At 37.4% G+C, this 17,044-nt stretch overlaps 1 protein-coding gene and 1 long non-coding RNA gene across 2 annotated transcripts in view; one reads left to right on the top strand and one right to left on the bottom strand.

Annotated features, from left to right (window-relative positions):
- Window positions 1-17,044, top strand: part of LOC121655598 (transducin-like enhancer protein 3-B) — a 160,870-nt gene that overhangs the window by 19,598 nt on the left and 124,228 nt on the right. The gene's annotated exons all lie outside the window — the stretch shown is intronic.
- Window positions 262-9,398, bottom strand: LOC121628528. Its single transcript, XR_006008194.1, has 3 exons — window positions 9,389-9,398; window positions 2,810-2,814; window positions 262-571 (listed from the first exon to the last, which is right to left on the bottom strand). It is a non-coding gene; the product is annotated as an uncharacterized LOC121628528 (long non-coding RNA).

The raw sequence follows: 17,044 nt of genomic DNA, 5'->3' as shown, positions 1-17,044 counted from the left end.
GAAACTCCGTCTGGTGGTTTTGCGACATGACGCTGCTTTACGTTCTTTGACTCTCACGCGGATTTGCAAAATGCTTTACGTTAATCATGAGTGCTGAACGATGGACGTGGAACAGGTTGATGTTTCACGCCCGGAGTCGCAGATAGAGACAGCTACGCAGGCAGCCCAAGAAGAAGCACTTTTACCCAAAAGAGGGGGTACGTCTGTGATTTGGTTACATTTTGGGTTCAAGAAGTCCGACACGGATCAGAAGATGGCCATATGCAAACTATGCCAAAAGACTATTCCTGCGCCCGATGCCAACACAACAAACCTCTTCTATCACCTTAAGAAGGTCCACGAAAAAGAATACATGACAATCCAAAAAATCCGAGCTAAACCAAGTGGAACAGCGGGGGCAAGTTGCGAAAAGAAAAACTATAGCCAGCCGAAGATAAAGCAGTCTTTCGCACAAGGTACGCCATATGAGAAGGCGTCCCAGCGCCATAAACAAATCACATGTGCCATCTCGCGTTGCATCTGTAAAGGCATGGCTCCCGTGTATATAGTTGAGAAGGACAGCTTTCGAGACCTTAAATTAATTAATTAAATAGTGTTTATTTTGACAGTTGAGTTTAAATAACTGTATGATTTTGAAAAAAATGTGAAGGCTACTGTACCTCAACCACAGCTGTTTTCATTTGATACATTTATATTGCTGCACTAAAATGTATGTTTCTCATTTGTGACAGTACAGTTAAATGTCACTTCAAAATAAAGCTGGAGAAAAGTAAGCAATGAAATTTTTGTCAAACTTTTCAGAGAATAACTGAAAACATACTTTATTGTGGTATATCGTGATATATATCGTTATTGTGATATAAAATAATCCATATCGTGATATATGATTTTTTCCATATCGCCCAGCACTACTATAAATATTTGGGTGTAGTTCTTGACAACAAATTATGTTTGACATTTACTCAAAAAAGGTTCAAACAAGGTTATTCTGTTTTAGGTGAAAGTCCTTCTGCATCATCATGTATGTCTTCTGCATCTTCACTTTCAAAACTTTCTCCATCCATTTTAATCGCTCATCGCTGCATGTATGGTTAGCAGTGCAGCGGTGACAAAGGTCCCCCTCAAACAGTTTCCCACTGTGTCATGTTCTGACACCAAACACTAACAAAAGGTTTAGAAAAAATTCTACTTTAAATGTGATCTAGCTTAAAGCAAAAAGCAGCCAATGGCTGCCTGTGGATGAACGTGACATGACGTAATATATATATATATATATATATATATATATATATATATATATATATATATAGTATATAAAATATATAAGGTCATGTGGCTGCATTAACAGTTTTGGGGCGATCATCTTGAAGCTATCTACTTAGCATCTTGCTTACTGGAAGCAGAATAGTATCTTCTAGAGCTTCCTTTGATCGTAATTTGATTGATCACAGTGGAGTGAAGTGGACACCTGATAAAAGTACTGATTATTCTCTAGTGTTTGTCTACTGAGACTCTTGCACTCTGTCTGGGATTATAGTCAGCCTTTAATCAACCTGGAGTCGAGGCTGTGTCCTGTTGGCCCACGTCAGACTCGCCATCATTGTATTGGGAGTATTGACCCAGGTTATTGAGCAAGAGGTTTCAGTGTACTCCCAGGTCATTACATTATTTGATTGTTGCTGAACCTCTAAGCAGTTAGTCAGTATTTGGTCTAAATCCACCTGAATGGTTAAGAAACAATACATTTTTTAAGAACGAAATCTCTACATCCCAGTGTCTGAAAAATGTAATGAGAAATTAATCTGGTTAAATGGTAATGAAAAAACAAAACAAAACAAAAACAAATATATAAATATATATATATATATATATATATAGTATCACCATTCCTGAATAAATTTGATTTTAATCACAACAGTCTGATTCAACTAGACTTAGATTAAATCAATAAAGACTGTTGTTTACATTTACCAGTCTGTTATCAGATTTATTTTGTACTACTTATGTGCATGGTGACATCACTTCCTATAATTTCCAAAACCTTAAGTGCTTGTTGAACATGGCAGAGCCCACGGTCTTAGTGTTAGCTGCTACAGTGAGAGGTAATACGCTGCTAAACATTTATAGGAGGGTGTAATTCAGCTGTGAATGAAAAAATCCATATTTTGCATCTTGGTGAGAGAAACTGATTTTGAGCATAGGTGCCTTGTCTCAACCATTAATCCTCCTTATTTATGAAGTTTCAGACAGTTTTCCAGTCTTAGATTTAGAAAATTTATCATCAGGTGTCCAGACACAAAGTCATCACGGGTGCTATTTTAAAAAAAAAATCTGAATTTGGCATTCTCTCTAGCAAGTGAAGCTTATTTTAGTCGGAAGTGACACAGGCAACCTTTAAACTATGTAAATATGCTGAGATCACACCGAGCATCAGTAAGTCACGCAAGAGTAGGGTCACTGTTACCAGAAAAGAAAATGTATTAAATTAAAAAATTGATTTCCAGAGAAGTATGAATCGATATTGGATTAATTAAATCTGAACTGATTAAAATCGATGAATTTTTATTTTTTACCCAGCTCTAAATATTTTTACACTAACTAAGCTCGATCTTAATCATGATATGGAGTTTGGAGTACTGTCAAATTAAAAATATACTAAGAACCACTCAGAGCGCAGACTTCCACCAAGCCATATAGTCACTGAGAAAAACCCCAAAAGACCCAACAGCCCACCCAGTACACCCTATATTTCTAACCCTCTGGATCACCTGATGCAGAATAATAATGTTGGATTATTACAGAGTGAGACATCGTCTTCTTTTTTTATCTCTGCTAAGAGTTGCACATGCACAATAAAATCCGCCAGGGGAAAAATATGGCAACCGACCAGGGAACAAAATGGCGGCAGAGGACGTCAAAAGTCTGGGATTACTTCACGTTAAACGTATAAAATAAATTAAATATATATGAGATTTGTAAAGTGGACTTTGCATACCACGGAAGTATGTTTGCAATGCTCAAACATTTCAAGAGGAGGCACGTCGGACTTACATAACAACCTCATGCAAGTTTTCATAGCTAAAATTGAAATAAGAGCCATTTCATAATTATGAAATACATAATCCAATTGGTTGACTAGTTGTTTTAATAGTCATTAGTTGCAGCCTTATTGCAAACAGGCAGACAGACAGACAAACCAGTGCTGCATAACAAAGAATAATAAAACATGAACAGAAGTAGAAGAATGAATGCAGAATAAGCTGTGGCTATGCTCCAACAAATTAATGAAGACTCAGAAATGATCATCGACTCTAACTAAAGTAGGACCAAGTTTAGACATCCTTGACAAGATGCCAAGATTTCAAGTTACAGTTAGAAGTTTTTGGACATTGCTTCACTGAATGTTGGGGTCCTCTACCGACGCTGCATCGATGCCAGAATGACCCGACGTCTGTTCATTCCTGAGCTCTCAATGTGTGATACAATAAATCCATATCAGCTGACATCCAGCACTTTGTTACTTTAGCATTATATTATGCTTTTTCTATTTTTTCACCCTCAAATAATGAATAAAAAATATAAATTATAATATACATTACAATAGTAAGTATTTGACATTTTTTATTTGTAATACAAGCCCATAGTAATCCCACATGCTAATCAATTATATATTTATTTTTTAAGCTGTTTCTACTTCTAAATGATAAAAAACAATTCACAGGAAAAGAATTTGCCTCTGTAAACACCACCTTTATCATTTTTATTTTCAATTATGTGTCAGCACAGTGTCAAAATGACCCTATCTGGTGGTTCTAGTATTTTTAAAAAAACCCTGGATCCAGGTGGTGATCCAGATCACCCCCAAAATCTGAGATTTCCTAAAACGATTTGATCAAAATCCGTCCGTTACTTTTTGAGTTTTGTTGCTAACAGACAGACAAATGTCCTTTCTGATATATTAAATATTGTGATTTATATATATATATATGTGTGTGTGTGTGTGTGTGTGTGTGTGTAAAACAATTAAAAAAGCCTGATCTCCTTTTATCACAAACTGATCTTGGGATGGTTAGAAGCAGTAATGTTACTAGGTACGTGTCCTGCGTCCCTGACGCATTAAAATATAAAAGGACGCAGTAAACTCTCTATTGATGCGTCCTGGGGATGCACCTCAAATTTTCCACTACATTGACTCAGGCTATATTGTTAGTGTCACGCCTTCAAAATGCCGAGAATGAAATCTTTTAACATTAATGTCAAAATTTCTAATTACAACCTGCATTGCCGCCTCCAGAAGCGCAGCAGTGGTAGGCTAATCTGCTGTCAACAATTGCCACAATTAAAATGATGGTTCTACATAAAGTCAACTACCTGTTTTCAATGATACCCACTTAACCATCCTCCAGTCACTGAACTCACAAATGCAAAATTCTATGGAAAAACAGTCTAAAAACTTTACAACAGACGTAAGACAGAGGTGGATTGGAGCTACCCATCAATCCCCACAAGTGTTTTAAAAGCATTAACATCAGTCCCTCTTTAATTTCTTGGTGGGAAATGTCAGCATGGTTTAAATGTAATAATATTGCAAACCCCACACTGTGCCTACTAGGTGACTTGGCTGAAATTAACATGTTATTAACTCTGCACACATGATCGTCACGGTCTTATGCATCGCAAAGAAAACTATCCTGGACCGCAAAAGCAAATCTGTAATAATTCAGATTCTGGACCCTTGGGGCTTGGGGCCTTTTGCTCTGGCTGCCCTATATAACAAAAAACAGGAAATTCTCTGTTGGGTTTCTGTACAGGTGTAGCAGTTTATTGTTTAGTGTTAGGTTGGATTGAAGGGTTGTTGCTTCTATCTACTGTATCTTTGTCTCTTCCTTTTTTCTAATTTCCTTTTTACTTTTTTTTCTGTCCCCTGCAGTCAGGTCTAGCAAGATTCCATAAATTCCGTAAATCCAAATAAATAAGATAAAACAATATATTTAAATAAATATAGAAATAAAAAATTTAGATTATCAAGAGGAGCCTTATACCCATAAAGGTCACCTTGGCAAAGCAAATGTTTTTGGCACAACACTGCAGCCAAACCATCATTCTGTTTGCTACAGTGCTGGACAGGACAAATAAATAAAAAAAAAGATTGGTCTGTGTTAATAATAAAACATCAGTGGTTTTTGTTATTGCTTTCTGACCTTTTCAGATTTGGAATGTTTTTTCTTTAATTTTATATACATACATGAATATGTCCATTAATTATAACCATGTCATACAATACCGCCATCAGAGGAGTTTAATATTACAATTTAAGAAATATAAGAATATAAAAAATAGGGGATTTTTATTTATTTTTTTCTTTTTTTTCAGTTGGGGATCCATTGAATTTCCAAGGTACCCACTCAAATCGCCACCTGTGTGTCCTGGAGACTCACTACATTGAAAATCTATCATTACCTAACATCACATCAGCATATTCACCGAACATCACTGTGTGAGGGTACTATTGTGAATCTCAGTGATTGGGAGGGCACATACCAGGTCAATAAGTTTGAGATATATATGCTGAGGCAAGGTCATTTCAGGCTTTGAATTTGAGCAGGAAGATTTTGGAATCAATATGAAATCTAACAGGAAGCCAGTGAAGGGAAGAAAGCAGAGGGTTAGTGAACTCTTACTTTTTTTCTTGCTGCTGCATTTTTAGCTCAGATCAGAAAACTTTGTTTATCCCTAGAAGACAATTCAGTTAGACAGTTTTCAAGATCACACCACAACAGAACCACTATAAAAAACAGCACTGATAAACACAGTGTTAGCGCAGCAGGAAATTCAGCAACTTGAGCAAGGATACTATCACAGCCAAAACAACAATGACCATGAGGCAAAGTCAGAATAAATTTAACAACATAAATCATTTGAAATTAATTATATGAAATATCAAGTCTCTTCTTATGTCAGACCTTTTAAAAGCATTTTGAATTAAGCTTAGAGTTTAGAGGTACATTCCAGCTAGTGGACTGGAGTGTGAGAAATACATATATCCCTCTGTAGATGGATCAACTGGAAATGTTTCACATTTACACCAACATCAATTTAATCACAATCTAATTTTGAGATAGTTTTGTCTGCCACCCTTTAGCGATCTGCAGTGGCTATAGCAAAAGCCAATTTCTTAGAAGACTCATAAGTAATTATGCACAGAAATAAACTCTAATTGAGAAACAGTAACTGACAGGCATCTCTTCCACCTGTTAAACAAAATTTCAAATGTATAATTGCTCATGTTAAGTGGCTACTACATCATTGTCAACAATCCATTTGTTCGGTGCCCTAATTAAGCAATTAATATCTGACAATGCTGCTTTCAGCTGTTTGCCTTAGTCCCTCTATGATAGTGCTGTATTTGCCTGTTTGTTGGCAGAAAGGATTGTACTGAATAATGCATAGCACATCACAGCCTCAGACAGCGTTGCCATTGAAATTATGAAAACATTATGGGTGAGACACTAACTTGCTCCGACTAGCCTGAGGTGAAAAGAGGGAAGAGGACAACATAATGAGCCTCATCCCAGGCTTCTCTTCATCTTCATTTGATATTTATAAGTGAGAGGAGCATTGGACGTTTTAGATATGTTCAAGTGTCTTGTTAAAACCCTGTAAAATCTGAAAGACAGCAGCACACCCAAAGAAATGCTGCCATCACCACACCTTGTTTGGCACAAAAACATTTGAGTTGCTGGTGAACTGAACTCTTCTGTAATCTGAAACTTCTCAGTTTATAGCTGCTAAATATCACATCGTTGAAGTTGGTATGTTTATGTAAGCACATGCAAATGACAGTCATAAAGTAAAGTGTCTAGTGTTCCTCTTTTTGTGACTTCCTCTTATTTTTATATCAACCTAATACATTGTTTACATTTTGATCTCTTAACGATAACCTGTTCTTTAAAAAGTCTTCAACTCAAAGGTGACTTTGTCTTAGGAGAACTTCAAAAATGTTCATTTTGGTCTTATCCATCCATTTGTTGAGGCTTCTGAGGTGAAGAAAATGGTTTATTCAGAGGAGGAAACACTGGGACTTTGCCCACTCCCAGTACCACTCACGTGCACTAACATGCAAATGCAGTACAACTAGCTGCTAAACACACTACAGAGATGCTTGGAGTACAACACACACACACAGGTGGAAAATGGCATTACATTGTTAAAACTTTATATAGCAAATGATTGATTCTAAGGGCTTCTGTTTTTATTCCTATCATACCCTCTGTGCTCATTGTTACACTTCATATGATGATATTGAAAGGGAAGCAATGTTATTCATCCACAAACATGTAATTCATAATTATGAAGCTTACATATTTTTTCATCTATTTTCATTCTTTTAATTCCTTTACAAAAAAGTGATCAGTATTCATTCAAAGCAATAATCAATCTATTTAGAATAACTATTAAGAAAAAATGTTTGGGAGCTGGTTGTTCAAAGCCAACCTATTTTTGTTCTGTTTCTTTCCCTCAAGAATATTTGTTAATCCCATCTGTTGTTAAACATTTGGAGAAAACTGGTTTCACTGGAAGCTGTTTCTGTAGCAAATTTAGCAACAAGATGCGCAGATTGGCAAGTTTACATTTAAACTATGACCATTAAGAGAATTCCAGGGCCTGTGTTCTGCTTGAAGTCTCACCACATTTTCTCTTTCTTTAGTATAGAAACATCCATCATAATATTCTTCTTTACAGTGGTCATAGATAATCATTAATTGCTGGCACTGCCCTTAAAGAAAACAAAATCATAACTCTAAAAACCCATATGTGCTGCCTTACATGCGTAAATAGCGACATCCTTTTCAAACGTTGTCATATGTCGGCTGGATAGCTCAGCTGGCAGAACATGCACCACATCGCTATAAAGCAGGGCTCCAGACTGACGTTTTTTTACGAGGAGCACAGTGGTCCCTAACTTAAATTTTTAGCAGCGTAACGAGAAAATTTAGAGCGCACATTGAAATTGCCTTGCATAGCAAATATTCACATTTCCTCCCATTTTCACTGTATTAGTGATAAATACTTCAACAATAAATTTAGAAATTACAATGTTTATAATTCACATTTTTTTTGCAGTTGACATAAAAAAAAAACATCTTACTGGCTGCACTAATAAATAAACAGCTTCAGGGACTGATACTCCTTTCCAGCCACTGTTAGCTATTGGCCGTCCTAAAAGTCGCTAGAAGTCGCTAATTAGCACAATCAGCCTAGTACATATAGTAATGGATGCTCCCACAAAGAGGGATGTAGTGGGAAAGGCAAAAATTGATTAGAAAAAAAAAAAAGACAACCTAAAAATGTTTAGAACAGCAATAAATAAATAAACAAACAAATAAAATACATATTAAATCAAATAATAATTCTGTCAATATTTTCTTTATTTTTTAGTTCTGTTTTTTTTTTTTAAAGTGTAGTTTGTTTTTAATTAGGAGTCTGGAGCATGTCCACACTCGGTAAGCCAGCGCAGGATCATCCAGCATCAGCTTTGTACATTTCTTTTTCAGCCTTGTCATGAAACAGAGGTGATCGTCATCTGCTCTGAATACAGCTGGGAGCTGCTGCTGCTGCTGCGAGAAGACCAAGCCTTGTATGAGAGGGGTCTGCACAGCACCCTCTCCTCATTGGGAAGCGGAAACTACGTTCATTCACGTCAGTCTCCAAAAGTCTCCAATAACCAGAAAAAGTCGCTAGATTTGTCATTAGTTGCTTTTTTAAATAAGGAATAATGAATTCCCCCAAGACCCGCCTCTTTTCACACATAAGCCAATCACAGTGGTTGTTCATCCCCGCTCACACACACATTGGCTGTCATCTTCTTCGTTGGTGTTCGTCTCCTTTTCCCGTATTGATGTTAGTTTGAGTCGGTAAACCAGCAGCTAATTTGTGCATTACTGTGAACTACTGGGCTGAAGAGGGGAGCAGAAGTTTGTTAGCGACAAAATAAATTCAGTTATAACTACTACAAAAAAAACGGCAAATGGTCGCCATTGCTCGAGTAGATGAAAAATTCACTCGCACTGTCTTACATTTTAGTCGCAAAATGCGACCATTAGGTAGCAGTCTGGAGCTCTGAAAAGTTGTTTTCACACACCCTAAACACTTTCTTTAAAAGCTTCTACAGTTGTCCTCATCTTCATTCTTTTGCTTTTTGTTCCCTTCCTGATCCTCCTCCTCTTCTCTGGTTTCTTTCTTTGACTGGTCGCATGTCAGCTATTCTGCTCAGCACTGCCCCCCACGATTTCCGGTGGTATTGCTCTGTTTTCTGCCTCAAGCAACAGATAGCTAAACATCCTGAAAACGGACCAAATTATGCGCGTAACTAACGCAGAAGACGGACGAAACTGTCAGTCTGCATATCTGTCTTTTGCTTTGAGGATAAATGGGCCTTAAGTCAATAATTATCTGTCTTTGACTTACCAAAGCACGCAGACACCTCAAGATATGGACATTAACTTCCATTCACTTAAAGATAAATATATTATTTATTTTTCCCTTGTACTGGTTCCGAGCTATTCTTTGATAAAGTTTACCAGGATAAGATGGTATTTGATTTGTGGAAGAGGTGGGTGTTTTGTACTGTGGAAAGTAAGAGAAAGACACTGGGGTGTGTTTTAGAGGCAAATTGGGTTCAAGCGCAGCCTGAAACAGTCTGTCACCTTGAAGAGAGGCAGGATGTGTAGCTCAGATCTGCAGGGAACAGATCTGTCATGAGAACAGCCTGGGCATCCTTCCCCTGGGAGACAGAGAGGAGACAGGAGGAGCTGTTGGTAAGAGACTAGAATGGCACAGAGTGGAGTAGTAAAAAAAAGTGCTGATAAAAGAATAACAAGAAAGTGTGTCTCTATGCTTGTGTGAAAATCCACAGCCATCTAAGACAACTTATAAACACATAAAAGTGCAAAAAATTGGGTAACAAAAGAGAACAAAAACTCACCTAAGGTACTGCTACTTTTAAGAATATTTTTTCCCCTTTTTCTGCAGCGATATACATCCTAAACAAAGCAAATCAGACTTGTGATTTGTTTAGCTTGACAAAGCAACTCTATTAATATTAACAACAAAAAAAAGAGAAAAAAGAAGTCTGACTGGGGGTTATTTTATCACTCCCAGCGGGAACTCTTCAAATTAACAAAAAGGAAAATTGAATGCAACAGTCACTGCCTCTGCTATTTCTGTTTTCCCATCTCTTTCCCCACATGAGAATGCTACATACTCTAAATTAATTAGCTCCGGATATGTTTTAATGATATAATACTTTCTAGTGTAATTGTCTAATTGTGCTTTCCTAAAGAAAACATGCAGTGTGTTTGGAGGCAAGCTTCCTGCAAAGTACAAAAAGAATTTCTCAGCTTATTAAGTTTTTTTTTTTTTTTTATGTTCAGCACATCATTACATCTGCTCCCATTGTGATTGTGCCTAACCAGCCTCCTCTTTCCTCCTCTCTGTTCTTTCTCAGGGGATAGATTCTGCACCAGGCTGTTGGTCAATTAGCTAGTCTGTGTAATTCAAAGGCTGAAAAAAGACCAAAGGGAAATAAAGATTATGTGTCTTGTGCTCCATGTTTGTGTGAATGAGACTGGTGGTGGTAAAGGGCAGGAAATAAAAAAAGGTTTGGCTTAATAGATGTTTGGCCTTTGGGTAATACATCTTGGCTCTGATTGCCATATATCAACAAAATACATTTATTAGTGTTGGGTAGTACCATTCACTGTGTCCGATAGAGAATATCTTGATTAGTATTACTGAAATATATTTCATTTTTAAAATTATAAAATGACATATACCCACAAAAAAACATTTACAAACACTAGTGAATGAATGTGCATCCAGGGGGCCAAACCGCTGATGACAGCAACAATATTGCAACTAGATAGTCATAAACTTATTTTCACAATTACTGAATTCTTGCTGACTCATTAGTTAAATGTGTCCATCATAAAAGGCTATGTTCAGTTTGAATACTGACCTGTGGAAACTGTAAGCTGAATATCTATCAGCAACTTGGTGGTAATGTTAGTTTCACTGGGCTCAATAAGTTATTTTTACTTGTACATTATACTTTACAACTTACCATACATAATTAGAAATCACAATGACTATAAACAAATTGTTAAAGACATGAGTAAGATCAAAACCTGTTTGGGATAGTGGCTGGTACTGAGCACCATGCCAGTTAAATTTATAACTTGATCATCCTGATCCTAACGCTGCTCTCCATGGAAAATGTGTATACATTAAAACAGAAAACAAATGGAAAAAAGTACAGGACCTCTACCTGGACTAGAGGGTTCTTTCTGTAAACCACTTTATAAAAATGCTTTTGTACATTTTTAACCTGAGTAGAGAATTTAGAAACACAGGACAAAAATGCATCTAGATGCTGAGTTCAAGCTGCCCTTTAGCAGAATAGCTGCTGTTAGAAACATAAATTATACTGGGACAGGCAAAATAAAGAACCAAGACCATATATCTGAAATTTTCAACTTGAGTTACACACATTTACTAAATTGCAAATGACATATTTAATTTCAATGTTATTTTAGGTAAACATTAACATATTTTGACCCAGTTACTGAGCATTTACCCTAACTTAACCAATATGGTCAGAAAAAATCTTTCATGAATGTTATGATATTGAGGGATTTTTATGATTTAAGTTATTATGTTGTCTCATTTGTTACAAGAGATGCAGAGGCTTAGGACAGGCCTTTTGGATTCATGTGCTTTTTTTTCTTCTGGTATCATGTCTTGGTTTAACAGAATTCATGTAGGTAAATTTTGTATGAACCAGGAAAAGAATGACGGCACTTTAACTCCAGTTCTGAGTGCAATCACCACTATCCACAGTTTTTAAAACCATCATTTAGATGAAAATTCAGCCTACAAAGACAGATGGTATGTTAATGTTGTGCCTCTTCTGTCACAAACAACAAGAACAAGAGCCTCACAGTAGCGACCATTTTGCTAACAGCACTAGGGATCTCCATGCTGGACGTCTTGCTTACAGGCCTAATCACCCTGCAATATGTCGGCTTGTTTATTATGCATGCTGTTTAGTTTGGCTCATATATCAGCTGGTGATTTGAGGGTTACAGTATGTAATTGTGTCAGGAAAATGATCCATGATTCTAAGGGTTAATATTTCTCCAAGTAGCTTATGTAAACATTTGAAGACCCTTATGTGACCTGATCTCTATGTTATATGCTGTGCCTCTGGCCTGTTCAGGATTTGGTGGAGCAGACACATGAAAGTCCTGAAAAGTTTGGTCTTGGTTCAAAGATGGCAGCTCTTTTTAATAACGTGCCCTGCATTCACTCTCAACCAAAGGAAATCCTGCTTTTACTTGCAGCTCTCACCTGTTCTTTTTATCTCTGCACTATAGATTAATATTGCAAACCCTGTAGCTTCTACCTTCATCCTCTCCCCTCTTCCTCTTGTTATCTCTGCATCCCATCACACCCAAACACATTCGCTCTTTCACCTCCCCCACTGCCTTCTCTATCCCTCCTCTCTGCTTGTGGATATTGCCTTTCCTTCTCTCCATCTCTCTTGTTTTCTTCACCGCTCCATCTCAATCAAGAATGCCGCTAGTTTTATGAATTCATCAAAATGATCATGGACAATCTAGGGAGGCATGCAAGCAGGCAACAAGGCGAGGCGATGGCGGTTGGAACAGACGGAGGAAAGAGAGAAAGATGTAGGGGAAAGAAGAGCAAAGCGAGGGGGTGTTGCTGTACTGCTGAATTTTAATGAGTACCAGGGGGAATTTCTTCTGCACGTTTTTTTCCCTCGCTCCCTTTCCTTTTTTTTTTCTCTGGGATACACCCATCTACTACATGGCCCTATATCACTGTCACGTAAATGAGCTTTAACACATTATTGCTTTGGCCTGGACAGAATGTGTCACTGAATAGAAGTGTTGGCTAGGAAAAAACAGTGAACCAAAACTTCTAATTGAACTGCCAATTTGTCATGTTTATCTTTTCTGCTTTCCACCAGCCGCAAAACCACACATGTGGCACCCACCACATCCCTTTCCTGGAAACAAGCACAGATGTAAGCTGTTTCTTTCCATGACAGTTCTGCAGCTTGTTAGTAAATTATTCATTCTTTTCATTAGAACCTAACAGATAGCATCACAAGCGTAAACACTTGGCATATCTGTACTTAATGCTGTTTCTTTGTTTCTCATCAGCTTTCCCCCCTGTCTTCCACCCCTGTGCCCTTATGCCCTATGGCTTCTTCACAATATCCATACCTTGTCTTTTTCTCCCGTCTTTCTTTCCCTCTTGGGAAGAGTTTATTATGCTTTGCTCTGACAGCAAAGTACACAGATAAAAGATAATTGCCTGGCTTGACTCCTCCATTGATATGAAAATAGGATTTAAATTATTCACATCAGTTTAAAGGTTAGTTGAAGGTTATTACTGCCCGATAGAAGTAGAAAGGAGCAGGGTAAGGTGTAAAAAAAGTCAGTGTTGCAAGCTGTGGCCTGAAGGTGAGGCGCTTTTCTGAAAGGCTAATTTGCAGTGCAAGCAGCAGAGACATCTTGTGAACAAACCACAAAAGCCTCTCAGGGGGATTTGAACACAGTGGTGGAAGTCAGTTATTAAGCAGCAAATTAAGGGTGGCTTCTCTGCAGAAAAACACTGTCAGCTGTAAATAAGGCTGTATCCGATCCTGCCCTTGCTCTAATCCTTTTTCTACGTCTTCTGTCTACCCTTGCATAGACTTTTCTTATTCATGCAAAGTTAATAGTGCATGTTAGGTAATAAACTGCACCTTTCTTTTGAGGATATGAACGATTGAAGAGCTGGGTTTAAATCAGAGTCAGCTCTGTTGGGCGATAGAGGTGTTTTGAGGTGGGCATGAAGAGGGGAATGAGGTAGAATTACCTGTTCTCTTGTTGTCAGTGTCCCTGAGGACACGTTCAGTGATCACAGCAGGGGTTTGTGGGATTAACAGAAGAGATGAGAGGCCTATGAGGAGTCCTCTCTTTGCTCCCATTGTATTACAACAGCATGTGTGTCGGAGGGGTCTTTGTTATCCCCACGGAGGGAGTTCAGACATATTTTACACAGGACTGTTGGAGTTGATGGTCTTTAAACGCAACAATGCTGCCACAGTTGAAACAACAGCTGTCTACTTCTACCCCTTAGCTATTTGACTATTTCCATATTTGATTTATGGTTGAATAAACATTTAATAATTGTTCTGAGGTGCTTGATTCTAGAAAAACATAACCACTGTAATTAGCTTGTTTCATTGACCTACAAAGCTTTCTGGGGACTCAGCCTGCTGGAGGCAACTTTCATATTGAATAAATTAGCGTTTTTATAACAAAAATTTAAATAGATACTAATATGGATTTTTTGCCATTTGATTTTTTTTGTTGAAGTTTAAATAGCACTTGCATGTTTAAACATCCAGCAGATATTGAGCGATGTGATATTTTAAAGTCAGTTTTATGCACACATGAGGAACTTTGGTGCATGTTGAAGCTTGGTTTTTGGTTTTCACTAACCTTTGTTGAATAGTGTCCCTTCTAAGTGGATAAATGCTCCACTATGTTCATCAGATAGTTTCCAGTTGCCTTTTACTGTGTGTTTTTGGTGAACAGACAATGCACACTGGATGTATCTGAGGTTGCATCTGAGCATGTATCTGGATGTATCTGAAAACCTTTGCTGAACAATTAGTTAACAGTTGTGTAAGAGATGAAAAAATTGACTAAGATAGATGAAAGATAAAAAATAAAACAACAAGAAAAAGTAAAAGGGAAATCTTGACTGTTGACTGTAGTTGCTTTATGGGTTTGTTGCTTACAGCATGATTATTATTATTATTATTATTATTATTATTATTGTTTATACATCTTATTAGATTTTTTTAACTTTACTACAAAGTTATCATAAGATGTGGTTTGTAGATTCATCTTGGTGACTTAATGGTAAAAGAAAGCTACAATTTCATGGAGTTTTATTTGAAAGGGAAAAAAAGAACAGAAAGACAAATTGTTATAAAGTTTCTTATGGTGAATTACATTCACATTTATTGAAATTAAAACGTTCACTTAGCCTGGGTAAAGCCTTGGCTCAGAATTGGATTTACCTCAGTGGTTGCATAATCTCAAAGATAACTTTAACGGGGTTTGGAGAAACTACAAGGTTTACATCCAGTTATGCTGTCACAAGCATGAGCATCACATAATGTGATGCATTTTCTCTGTCTGGAGCGATACATCAGTTTTCATTTAACATTAACCACAATATAGTTTGCTTTTTAAATAACTGGGCTATGTTTTCTGTGCAGAGATATTGCTGTTAAGCACTGAGTGCCATTTAGTTCTTTTGTTTTGAGATAGGACTGACATTTGCATAATTGAAATCCTCCAAACTTGGCACCAGTCTCTAAACAAGCAAGACCAATGAAAAGCTCTGCAGGGCAGGGTAACATGTGTATCACACATACACCACAACTTGATAACTAATTCCTGAGGCTTAATAATGGTTTGCTGCACCATACCAGTGTTCACACTGATATCACCAGGCAACCTTCGGACATTTTCACGTTTTTCTGAAGTAAATTTGGCTATTCTGTTTCTTCTCTCACTTGTTTTATTAAAAAAAAATTCAAAGTGAAGGTCCCATTTTTCAACTGTCCCCACCCCAAGAGCTTATTGATTACCTGAAGCCAATCACTTGACAGCAGTATGTCCTTAGAGAGCAGCCAAGCACAGTTTTTCCCTCTTATTCTCTAATTAGTGATACAACCCGTGGGCACTAATCTATGCAGTCCCTCTCTGATATTTCTCAGATGTTCAGCGCTTTGATTTCTCTGACCCAACAAGGAGCACTGGGATTGGTGTGCGCTGCAGGAATGCTAATATGTTCTAGGAAAGGCAGACACTGTCAGCCTGTTGGCAGACCAGAAGGGATTAACCAAGACTTTCTTATTTCAGTATTCACACCTGTATTAATCATTTCTTCTAAATATATTCTAATGCACTGCCATCCTTGAAAATATGCTGTTTGACATAATCAAATTTGGTAGTTGAAGTGCCTACAAACAGGCAGTAATGCAGAAGCCAGATCCTAACTCATGTTCTTGTAAGAAATCTCTGGATATCTTATCATGTTAAGGGATAGAAATGTCCAGAAAGCTACATGGACTTGGAAAATGTGGTTTATTTTTTGTATGTTTTGTAATTATATTTATTTAGTTGCCATGCATCCCATGAAACCCCATAATACAATAATTTCTGACTAGGGATGTCTCGATTACAGTGTTTCCTGGTCAAAGAAGTAATCACGATTTTACGATTATCCCAGTTTTTCTGCATTTATTAATTTCACAACACTGTAAATGTTTAAAATCACATGAATACTCCTTATAAGTCTTTAGGTTTTGGTTAGGGCTGGTGAATAGAAAGTGACAATATTGAGGAGTATTTATGATTAATTAATCATGGCGTTTAATACTGCGATTAATCGTGAAATTAAGTAGTTGTCCCGACATCCCTGTTTCTGTCAGGCTCACTGTTGGTCGTTGTGCTGATCAGGGGTTTTGTGCCTTGCTTAAAAATAATGGCTTTTGTTAATGGAAGTAAGGGTGAATCCTCTCAGATTTCCTCCTCCAGCAGCTTCCCATCACAGTCTTGCAGTCTTGTCTGGAAACCTCAGTAAACAAGCGGTGAGCAGCTCTTGAATAAATCAGTCGGTGATGTATGACTAAAGCGAAAGTTAGACTGCCCAGGCATCCCTTTGATGAGGCCGAATTTGAATATCAGTCATAGGCCAGTGCTGCTACCTTGCACACTTCAAACATGCTTAGTGCTAAGCCAATTAGCATGACTTTGCATGGTGTTGATCTGGCTGTGACATGGAGCAGACTGGGCTTAATTGCCTACTGCCAAACTGGCTAATGCTAATTTCTACTAGCCTCTAGGAAAACTGAGCCCTGAGGTAAACAAAGCAAAAAGGTTAATATGCT

The sequence above is a fragment of the Melanotaenia boesemani genome, chromosome 1 (assembly GCF_017639745.1).
Source record: "Melanotaenia boesemani isolate fMelBoe1 chromosome 1, fMelBoe1.pri, whole genome shotgun sequence".
Classification (NCBI taxonomy): domain Eukaryota; kingdom Metazoa; phylum Chordata; class Actinopteri; order Atheriniformes; family Melanotaeniidae; genus Melanotaenia; species Melanotaenia boesemani.
This window is presented reverse-complemented; position numbering and strand designations above follow the sequence as displayed.